At 43.9% G+C, this 11,895-nt stretch overlaps 1 protein-coding gene across 2 annotated transcripts in view; it reads left to right on the top strand.

Moving 5' to 3' along the window:
* The first annotated feature begins 8,951 nt into the window (after positions 1–8,951).
* LOC126579122 (uncharacterized) overlaps positions 8,952–11,895 on the top strand; it is an 88,710-nt gene continuing 85,766 nt past the window's right edge. For both annotated transcript variants that reach the window (XM_050242435.1, XM_050242434.1), the window contains exon 1: positions 8,952–9,111. The gene's annotated coding sequence lies outside the window, so the exon portion shown is untranslated. The remainder of the gene's footprint in view (positions 9,112–11,895) is intronic.

Raw genomic sequence — 11,895 nt, 5'->3', positions numbered from 1 at the left:
TGCGCTACAGTTACATCAGGACGTCGTTAGTAATTGAAACGTATGGGCCTCGTTGCGTTATCAACCCTTAACGCTTACCTAGCGCCTTATCAGTCTCGTTACCAGGTGCCTAACGGAACGATTCAATTGGTGGACGCTGATGATGTGGTGGCGATCACCAGCACTGATACCGGATAGGGACTATTAACGGTATCTCAAACGGTTTCACCACGAATTGCAACTGGTGGTTTGGAGTGAAAACTGTACAATAAATTGTAAATGGTGAGGGCTGGCGCAATTTCTTGGCTTCTTAAAAGTCAAAGGACTTTGTCAATTTGGCGTATTTTGTATTGTGTAGTTCTTTTATTCAGTTTCAGTGCATGGAGCTTTGTGTGTCATTTGTAGAATGGAAATAAAACACTGAACAGTTTTCAACAACTGAATACTAGTAAAGAGTCTAACACTGAATGATGCAATGATAAATGAAAGGACGAGGAGCTGTGCTAATAAAACAACCATAAATCCAACTTACTGACCCATTTCACCAGCATACCGGACCGTCAAATATTGATGAGTGCGCTTCCGTGGTATCGCTGCCGTATATTTCGTATCAGGCGCTGAGAGCAATTTCAGCAACAATTTCATTAACATACTCTAGTTATAAATCACTAGCAAGTTCCACCACAGGCGGTGGACGGCACAAGATGGAATGGAGGTGGTGGAAAGGAAACACTCATAGCGTCATTTGCGATATGTAGTTCCCGCCAAGCTCATTGCTATGGAGTCGTTAGTGCGTTTTAATGCTGATAAAGATACGGCTCTCGCGCAGCATTATCTGACCGTGGACAATAGATAGCATACGATGGCGTATCAGTGAGGTTGGTTTCCCATCGTCCGGGAACGAAATATGAACTGCACTTCAGTTGTCATTACCGGGTGCCTATCGGAGCGCTGCGCTCTGATGGTTGGAAGAATCATATCGATCGGGGGTGATACCGGTTCGATACTTAACAATTGTGTTAGTTCCTACTAGACGCTTGACACAGTTGCTGCTTTCGATCGTGAGTTTGGTCGTAATGTACAGTTGGGTTTTCTGTGTTTAGTTCACAATATTGGGTTCCTGAATTTATTCTCTCAATTCTGCTTAAAAACTGCGCCACTAATTTTGAGTCATAGATCTTATGACGTTTTAAAGTATAATTAAATACCTATAAAATCCAATAAGCGACTGCTCACAATATTGGCTATAAAATAGTTTTTCTAGAGTGGATAATGTTGAGTTTTGTTCCATCGCCTTTGTGCGATTTTTCGATGTCGGGGAAGTTTTCTTCAAACTTTAAAACCCTTATTTTATTATATTTTTTTAAAATTTTATTATAGAGACTTTGAGCCTAGTACTACTTCTACTAGTCCTCTTCTTTTGTCTCTAATTATTTATTTTATTTGAAGGAAACGGCTGCTGAACGTTATTTTTCGTTGGTTTCAATTTATGATAAAAATGTTACGACACAACTCACTGGTCTCTGGAATCCACAGAAATTTATGTAGAACGTTATCAACAAAAAAAGATCTATTTGAAGCGAGCTCTGGCTAGAAATCGGCAAGAATGAGAAAACCTACACGATAGACTTATTTTTAAACACAATAACGCACGACCGCATGTTGCGAAGACAGAGAAAAACATTTCAGAAAACGTGGCAAATCAAATGTTACTCCACCTGCTGTATCTATCACATTTTTCTTTCTGAATACTACTTGTTTGGTTGCTAAAAATATTGTTAGTTGGATGTTTGGATTTTTGGATTAATCTAATTATTCCTTTTTTTCAAAATATAACAAACACAAGCTTCTGTAGATTGTCTGGTTTACGTTGATGTTGTACTTTATTTCATCATTTGTGAAAGAAAAGAAATCTCGAGTTTTTAAATTCTTTTAGTTATTTTCTACATGATATTTTCTCTCTATTTGTTACACTTCGTGATTTAACAAGAGTTTTTCATTCCTGCAAAATGCTGAGCATTTGAGAAATGTGCATTTGAGCAATAGTTAAGCCTCTTCAGCGACATGTTTGGAGTTCAGGTTATTCCAACGTATAGAGAGATGCATGGACAGAATATGCAAATAGGATTAGACATCCAGCGTACGGAAATACGGAAGACATTGAACAGCTCGATAGGGCATTGTATCGATGCTTTTGATGATGGTTTCAATTTGCTTAAAAGTTGTACGGTCAACGAAAACGCTGCTTGACTCGTTGGCCTCTGGCCTGGCGTGAATCGCAGGTCATCCTGAGGATGGAGAGGGCCTCGCAATGCAAATTCCACTCATACGGTGGAGGATACCGAGAACGTAAGCAGTTTGGAGTGGCGGCTTAAAGTAAATGTGTGGAGTGTAGTGCAAAGCGAAAAGACAGTACAAACAACAGAAAGAATAGAGCACCCCAACAATGATGCTGCTGCTGCTGTGCGGTGCTGTTGCTGTCGTTCCGGACAGTGGCATTAGCATGCATACATGCATGGGTGTATGTGTCCTATTCCTAGGGGTTATCCTTTTCCACGATGCCATGTCCCCAAGAGCCCCTTACCTCCACCCATACCACCACGCTATTCCGAGATTCGAGATTCACAACAAAGCGCATCCTTTAAATTCGCGCATCCTTCGAAACCTCCCCCGGTGCACCGCCATCCTGTCTGCCATCAGGGAATTCGTTTGTTGTTTTGAAGCATATGCAAATGTTTCCTTTCATCGGGGGCTCTCCTTTGCGCTCCGTTCGGGGTTTTTTTTTCTCATTGCTTTCTTTTTAATAAAACATCCTTAAAGGCAGGCTGCTCCTTTTTACATTCAGTCCGCTGTGGTCGCTCGTCGTTGGTCCTTCGCCATTTGCCCCCCAGAAGGGTGGGGACTTCTTTTCGTACTCGTACGTACATAGTGGTGCCGCCACGTGAAACGGGAACTATATTTACAGGAGTGTGAGGACAGAGAACTTCGGTGCACTGCGGTCTATTCGCACAAACACACGTGAGGATCGTGTTTTGTTTCACGCGAGGGCCTTTTAAGGAACCTCTCTCGCTTTTACATCCCCTATTTCCCTTCCAACAAACAATGGCCACCGATGGACCGAGGGAAAATGATGCAACCAGTCACTTAGGTACACAAAACGCGCTGTACCATTGGACCAGGAGTTTGTACGAGTCCTGGATTCCGGAATTGGGGATCCAGGATCCCACAAAGGGCAGTTTGGGCAGTTGTAAGCGCATAGCGAATATGAGTTTATATGTACCGTGTTCGAATTTGTTATAGGTCTTTGGAAAACATCCGACAAACATAAGGGACGTGTGTTTGCAAAAGAGAATGGGCGCTGTGTTATATAAACCGTGTTCTGCGTTGCGTTGAAAGAAGATCACGGCAGAAGAGTGGAAGAGGTCCCAATATCACGATGTTCACGAAGGGCGTTCTGTTGATCAGTTCATAAGTTTATCCTATTTAAAATCTATCTCTGTAGCACTGATATTCAGGCATTTTTTGTATAAACAAGCTTATGGCAAGCCTACTACTAGGGTAGATTACGTAAACAAAATAGAAATTGCTACAATGATACAATAGTACCTGCCACTGCAGATTGTATACTCAAACTATTTGCAGTCAATTTTAAACAGTTGAGAAAATATTACAAAATATAGTCATGGTTTCCTTTCCGGAATATGCCTTTTTTGCTCCCCTCCTAACTCGATACTGCTCGTGCCTTTCAATTCGTTATTTGTGTTTGCTGGAAAACTCTGGAATTTCCACTACTACAGCCCCTATTGGTGCATCGATTTTTTTTCAGCAGATGTTTTACATAAGAAAATGAGTAAAAATCGAAACTGTCATCCATTTCATCGATGCCTTTCACTAGAGCCAAAAAGCCATTGATAAATCCTAATTGCTTTGTGATAAAAAAAAGTACTTTACCTTGACGATGACGATTGGCGTGTATAAAACTGTTGGAAATGGTATTTACTAACTATTACTCCAGGCACTAACTATTACTCCAGGCAACATTTGCCCAAAAAAGTTATGCAAACGAATTTTCTGAAAGTAAAAAATAATGTTAGGAAAAGCTAGTGCTTGCCCAGTGCGGACGCATCCATGAAATTGCACTAATTGATCGAAGGTAGATGCAACAACGTTTAGATACTAAAATACTAACAAAAACCAAAGGCAGTATCTCAAAGAATCTTATCAATCTCATTACTCTCTTAGGAATCTCATCATCATCAATGTATCGACTCTATTCCTCGCAGGTATCGTGCCTGTTTCGATCATACAAATGACGATTTCATTTGATCAGAGCAAAATCTAAACTATCTTTCTATGGTGTACGGATCTACAGCTAATGGATACCACTGGAAATTAGGAAAATTACAAAAAATCACTGAACAAATCGATTGAACAGGACGCGTCCACGCAGAGTGGACCTTCTGTAGGGATGCGATAGACATGATGAGGAAAACAGAGAAGCCTATTGAATGAATAGGATTCTTTTAACGTTTAACAGCGTCATGAGGTCTTATTTGAAATTGATGTTGGTGTTGAAGGTCAACTTTTTCTGAGTTGAAGGCACCAATGGAACCATTTCCCATCCATCTGCATCTACCATAATGCCAATATACAGTGGCCGGCATAAGTAAAAGCCCACCTCTAGGGTCCACCATATTTTCACATGTAAATTCGAAATTGTCAGTCACAAAGGCCATTTAATTTTTGCTAGAAGACTTTCCTCTTTCCGAATCACTTGCTTTCAGTTTGATAAGTTCGATAATCTTTGTTTGGAAATTCTTGGAGTGAGAGATGGTCGATCATAATTGTGACAAAAGTAACCCGAAAATATGTTTTCAAGCTTAAAGCCGGGGATACATGAAGCGTAAACTATAGCATAAACTCAGAGTGTAATGCCAAAAAGATTATAGGCCCGCGGAGCGTAAATCCGAGTGTAAAAGCAAGCGTAAACTCAACACCAACATGAAGCGTAGCGTTATGATGAATTGAATGTTCTACAATCGCTAATATACAGTAAAAACATCTTAAAATATATAAAAAGATGTTCAGAAATCAACTTATCTCGTCGATTTATGTTTTTTGTGGCCAGAAACACATGTAATTGATGTAATAGCATAGTGTAATTGCAGGTGCACGAATGTAATTGCATTTGACGTTTCGGTATAAACTTTTATGCGATTATGCCTGCCACACGAAGCGTAAACTTTTTGGCATTACATTCTGAGTTTACGCTAGAGTTTACGTTTCGTCTATTCCTGGCTTTAAGATGGCTAAAGAAGTAGTTTATTGTTTTTAGAGTCAACAATTAAGGCATTTAATACAATACGTCGATAGAGAGTTTCGTGGAAAGCATACCACGGTATGCAAGAACAATTAAGGCATTTAATACAATACGTCGATAAGGCAGGAATACACGAAGCGTAAACTCTCGTATAAACTCAGAGTGTAATGCCAAAAAGTTTACGCTTCGTGTGGCAGGCATAATCGCATAAAAGTTTATACCGAAACGTCAACTGCAATTACATTCGTGCACCTGCAATTACACTATGCTATTACATCAATTACATGTGTTTCTGGCCACAAAAAACATAAATCGACGAGATAAGTTGATTTCTGAACATCTTTTTATATATTTTAAGATGTTAGTTGCTGTATTAGCGATTGTAGAACATTCAATTCTTCATAATGCTACGCTTCATGTTGGTGTCGAGTTTACGCTTGCTTTTACGCTCGGATTTACGCTCCGCGGGCCTATAATCTTTTTGACATAAGTATAATCTTTTTGGCATTACACTCTGAGTTTATACGAGAGTTTACGCTTCATGTATCCCCGGCTATAGAGAGTTTCGTGGAAAGCATACCACGGTATGCAAGACCATCGGTTAAAGGTCACAATCAGGCTTTCCGTTAAATTAGAAAGATAAATTAGTGTAAACAACAGCACTGTGCCGTGCGAAATTTATGTTGACACCCGAAAGGATTCTTTGATTTATTCAGTCAGCGTATGGGCCCGAGGAAGTAATTTTGTTCGCTGTATCGCTGTGGAAGTAAATGTATCGCTAAGTTCTCATTTATATCTTCGTCGTATTAATCGTCTAGAATCATCTTCTCAATGCCTGAGCAGAGAATGAGAATTTATGGGAATTTTGTAAATAAAATTCTCATTATGAACGATGTTTCTATTAAAAGCTATTATTTTACGAGGCAATACGATGAGAATAATCCCCAACATATCTGAAACCATGTGAAAGACATGTCAAAATGACTACAAATGGAAATCCGGGGTGAGAGTGGCCAATATGACTTGTTAAACATGTTTCCTTGCAGGTGGGTTTTTACTTTTGTCACAATCATGATCGATCGATCGATTGAGATTATCGAACCTATCTAGCTCAAGGCAAGTGATTTGGAAAGAAGAAAGTTAGAATAGGGAATATAAATACACACATATTTAAACGATGATGCACTTCAGGTACTTAAAGTGTTAACGACAAATGATAGGCCGATTTGAGTGGTTTGCGATGAACCAATTTTGAACAGTTTATTTAACAGTGTGTTGCTAGTTCCAGTTGCTCAATCGTCTACAAAGAAACTACCGAACAGCCCTGCTCTAGTCGTTTTCCGTTGAGTTGAGGCCAGAAAAATGGTGTGCAATGGAGAGTGAATGCTTTCCGGAGGACCGTACCGAAATCAACATGTTTAAATTCAATTAAAACACCAAATTGGCTCGGCAGAACCGATACGCTGGTAGTAGCACTTGCGGGAAAATTAATTTTCCAGCTTCGGTTGTAACGCTTGCGACAGCGACCTCCCTTGCGATCCGTACTCTCGCTGCGACATTGCGGTGACCACCTTGCATTGGAGTCGGATTTCATAAATATTCATTGCTCCAGCGATTCACCTGGTAAAAGCCAAAGTGTGCTTCCGTGTCGGGTGTTCAATTGCGATTCGGGCTGGTACCTTTCGATTTCAGTTCTACCACGCATATCGACCTGCGTCCCGTCTCCACCTTCCACTTTCCACTCCACTCCCATGAGGACACAGAATCGTTTGTAACTGTTATCGCGCCAAAAAGTGAAGAAAGCGTTGGCAGGAGTAAGAAAACCCCGGTGGTTCCCGTTCCGGGTTCGGTTGTCGGCCTTTGGAGAACCGTTTTGTGGTCGAGTGTTGAAAACCCTCGGCCTCGGCCCCGTTGACGGCGGTTGGCGCAATAATTTCGATTATTGAGGTTAGTTTCCGCACGAGGCTCCAAGGCACCGGCCTTCCGGTTTCGTGGTTTCCGTTACGCAAAATGGGTTAACCGTAAAGGGCATTACACTCCAACGCGCTCCACTTCCGATGCCTGGGGGGCACGTGGTCCTGCGAGCCGTTACAATTTCAACAATCGTCACTTTGACTGGCCAGCTCCAGTAGCTAAAGCTTTCCTGCAGACGGTCCACCAAGGTTGAACGAGGGGCAACCGAAGGACTCTTGAAACCCCAAGCACCACCAGCTCCTGGCGGCACCGTAGACCACACTCCAGCAGCATTTCACCCCTTGTCATTTCGGAGGGGAGGTGAGGGTTGTCGAGAGGTTGTTCCTGGGGGATGGTGGTGGTGCGGTGTGTGGCTTCCCGAACTCACGTCTGCTGCACTTCTCTGTTCAGTGAACCATTTTGTCTCGGATTTTACGAGGCGCACGGCCGTACCGGCAACCTGGCCCGCCAACCTGGAATCCGGAAGCCTCTGGCCCCTTGTATTTACCCGTGCCAGTCAAGCGGCTTAGCGAGTGGCACACGCTTCACAAGACTTTCCGCCATGCTGAATACAAACACCGTTCAACCGTCCATCCGCCGACCGTCGTCCCAATGCTGAACGGATGTGTAGCGTGAATGTAAAAACGAATCGATATTCTCGACGCCCAGACCCCCAGACCGTGACAGCAAGGAGCAAAAGTATGATACTACAACAGAGAACGAAAGGAGGGAAATTGTGGGGGGGGGGGGGGGGGTGCAGGATCTCCTAAAAAGCCTACCTATTGGCGTCATGTTACGGAGCCCCCAATACGACGCGCGCCACCATTTCGAAGGCCACCACCATTTACGGCAGTTACTTTTTCCCGATTTTTCCCCGTTGGCCTTCCGTCCATTGGTATGCGTCACCTTATTTACCGTGGAAAACGCTCCAAACAAGAGGCTACGGCTGCTGCTGCTGCTCCTTCTCAATGGCACACATACAGTGTAGTAGCGCTAGTGGCACTGTGTGCGAGAGGTCATTTGTTGTTTGTTGGAAAATCGTCTTGCTCTATGGAGGAAAAACAACAACATCCCTTGCCCTAACCACTCTCTTTCTCTCTCTCTCTCTCTCTCTCTCTCTCTCTCTCTCTCTCTCTCTTCCTCTCTGCTTCCCTTCTGGCCATCACGCGTGCATTATCTTCGTTCTACGCTGATGTTACTGCTGCTTCTGCTGCTGCTACTGTTGGTTTGTCCGCCCGTGTGTCGCGACCGCGCAGAAAGAACGGCCACTATTGAGGTTCGTCTCCAATGCGAACGGTACACCGCCGGTCCGGTTCGGTCGCTTTCCACCATCGGACGATGGTAAGGCGCATGTCCTGGCGAGGATGTCACAAACACCATCATCATCATCATCGTCGTCGTCGTGGGGCTCGCTGATTCAGAATCATGGTGGCTCCCGTTCTGGCAAGCCAGGCTAAAAGGAGAGCAGAATATAAACAATATCTTCTCAGCCACAGGCTTCGTGCGACTCGGTTGCTGAGAGCGGTTGCTAGAGGCTTTGGACACGCGAACCCGACGACAGGTATCCATCGGACAAGGATCGTCAGTTGGAGTTGTTCTTTCGTGGCGCTAACAAGGAGCCTCCGCGCGTTTGTTCGCTTCCAACGGAGCAAAACCAGTCTGTTGACCGTTCGTGAATTCTTTGTGTGTGAATCCACCCCCCCCCCCCCCCCCAAAACGGTGTACGTTTGTGTGTGTCTTCGGTAGTGTTGTGTTTCCCGGTAGCAGTAGTGCCCATGCTTCAAGGATAGCTTCCTCTCTTATCGGTCGATCGGTTGGCTTTCGACGAAAGGGAGGGGGAGGTGTGCTACGCGCATAAGGTAACCTTTTGGATCGCCAGCTCGACCGGAAGTGGGGGCCGAACGCGGGCGCAAATGAAACGAAATTACGGTACGGACTAATTATTTACACCGCTCCCACCGGTCGGCCCACCCAGACCGACCGCGTTTCATGTGAGGCACCGAGGCGCAAAAGCGGGAAAATAATTGTGGCGTCCCCCACACCGCACGAGATCATATAGGCATTGAAAATGGTGTACTAAAACGAAGCGCAAAAGGTGCGCAAAGTCGGCGCGCCACTTGTCTGCTTCATTGAGGGCCCGGTGGAAAAGAGCACATAGAACACGTGAAGTGAGCAATTCATCTCCCTTTCATTGCCGTTTTGTGTGAGATCAAATTCGTGGAAAGAATGAAGCGAAATTGGCAATCAAATTAAGCTTTTGGGCGGAGAGAGAGAGATAAAGTGAGGTGTTAGCAGCTATCAAATAGTGGGAATTCGCTACTAAACTGAAAGAAAAACCAAAAAAAAACCCAAGCCCATAGTTCAAGTGCACTCGATGGTGGTTGGCGTGTGCATCCGAAAATGGTGTTTGTTTTTCCCATCCAAGCACCCTTTGGGGAGGCGGTGTCCGTTGGTGGTCCGTTGCGTGCACGTCCTATCAGTGGGGAATACCATTAGGCGCCGGGTTCGTTATTTTTTACCCCTGATGCCACTACGCCATTCCTGTTGGATACCAGTTCTTGCCGTTAGTACATTGATTCTCGCGGAACATAAAGGATACGATACACCGGCCACTACTAATGGCATGAGTCGGTCCGTTATTGCCACCAGGTGATAGCGGCCAGGCCTAGAGTGAGTGAGTGAAACAATAAACGCTGAAACACCATACTGTGGTGTGTCCTGTGCGTGCGTGCGCGTGAGGTTCGCGGTTGGTTTTCCTTGTTGGGCGGAAAAGCGTTCTTTTTTTGTCGTCTCCCCCGGCAACCAGCTAGCAGGCGACGAGTGCACAAGAGGCATCGCATCGTTTTCGCTGTGGCGCTCTCTGTTTGACGTAAATTGAAGAAGTGCTCAACTGCCGTGCTCGAAATAGTTAGGCAACGTCGGATGTAATTACTGTAACCGTTTCCATAAAGTGGGCCGTAATTGGGAGTGTATAGTGTGTACTGGTGCCGCTGGGCTAGGCGCAAGCTGCCGGAAGCTTATTTCGTTTCCGACGGCCCGCCTTCCCCGTTGGTTAGCTGTTGCTAGTGAAAAGGAAATGGTTCAGCATGATGGGCCAACGGGGCGCGCTACTCGGTGAGGGTCGGACTCTAAGGATTATTACTCGCCGCATAATGATCTTTCGAAAGGAATACGATACACCGCCATTCAGCATTGTTCTCTTTCACCGGGAAACCGCGTCCGGGTGCGTCGTTTCATTGGAGGTAAGTCCAAGTATTCCTGTTCACTGTGAATGTTGATGTTAATTTTCTGGTATCTCCTTAATAACACCCATTACGCGTCTTCGTCATGTCATTTTAGACGTTGTAATGGTTGATTGCAGCGGAAAAAAACCTTTAAGTTTAACTAAGTCACCCAAGAATGTTAAGAAAATAGATAAAATTTACATCAAACCCAACGTATCTTGCTTTACAAGTTACTTAATCCAGTTACTAAAAATGGCTTTATACAAGAGTTACAAAAGCCTACAGACTAAAGTAGGGTTTGAGAGCAGGATAAAACAATTTAACATCATTTCACTAGATTTATGGTGCCGATTAGATATTACCTAATTTTATGGTCGTTAAATATGAACCATTATGCAAAGGTTTTACGACTTCAAATCCGTTTCCACTTTCCGCTGACTCCCGGGTCCGATTCAGAGTTCAGTTTCGGATGAAGGATGTGAAGCCCATTTACGAAACAGCCAAAGCACGGTGCTGTGCGTGGAAAAATTAAAATCTTCCGTCAGTAAATTAGTGCCAGTAAATTGTTTCCAAGGCAGGGAAAAGGTATCGTACCGATGGTAGCAATTAGAACCGTTGAAGTGGATCGTTCGGATACAGGGTGCGGGGGCTGCAATTCGTTCATTTTGATGATTTTTACTGAAGATAATAGATCGGCGTTCCCTTGGTTCCAACGCGATCCTTCTTTAAAAAGCATTCATACAATATATCATGGTGTTTGTTCACTCCCGTTGGAAAGAGTACGGTCACAAAGTGTAAAATTGTTGTTTTGTTTGCTGTTTCGTTGCAAACATAGCATAAGTTTCGCATACAGCAAAAAGCATTTCTGGTTAGAAAAGTTACACAAAGTGTTTCAATCAAACGACATATTGTGTCCCGGGGCGACTTTATCATATGTTCGCTTTGTTTAAATACCTTGTTTTGCTCATCGCATCATAAAGAGCGCACACGAAAACCAGTTCATGTTGCACTTGATGAAGTTATGATTTTATGACGATGCAAACCTGCAAACTTAGGAAAACTTGTTAGCCTGCAGGCACTAAACAACCGTTCTGTATCCAACCAGACACACACTGAGTATAATTTTAACTTCCGGTTTCTTGTGCTGCAATGGCCAAAAACTATCACATTAGCCTCACACTCACCTCTTGGCTTCCGGATCAGATACAAAAGTTTCGGCACAATTTTCGTGCGCGGCATGGAAAGGAGCTTCCCATACCTTCCACGTTGCAGTTCAGGTTGAAGTCAGATGTTTAGTACTGAGCTTAGCAGTGTGTGCGAAATGTCTGATTCGTGTGAAGTCAGCAAGTATTCGTGGAAAAGAATCAGAAGAAGTAGTTTCAAAGTAACCGGACGCTGGGTAAACAACCTGAGGGGCGC

The sequence above is a fragment of the Anopheles aquasalis genome, chromosome 3, assembly GCF_943734665.1.
Source record: "Anopheles aquasalis chromosome 3, idAnoAquaMG_Q_19, whole genome shotgun sequence".
Lineage (NCBI taxonomy): Eukaryota > Metazoa > Arthropoda > Insecta > Diptera > Culicidae > Anopheles > Anopheles aquasalis.
Note: the sequence above shows the minus strand (reverse complement) of the source record. Positions and strands in the feature narration are given on the sequence as shown.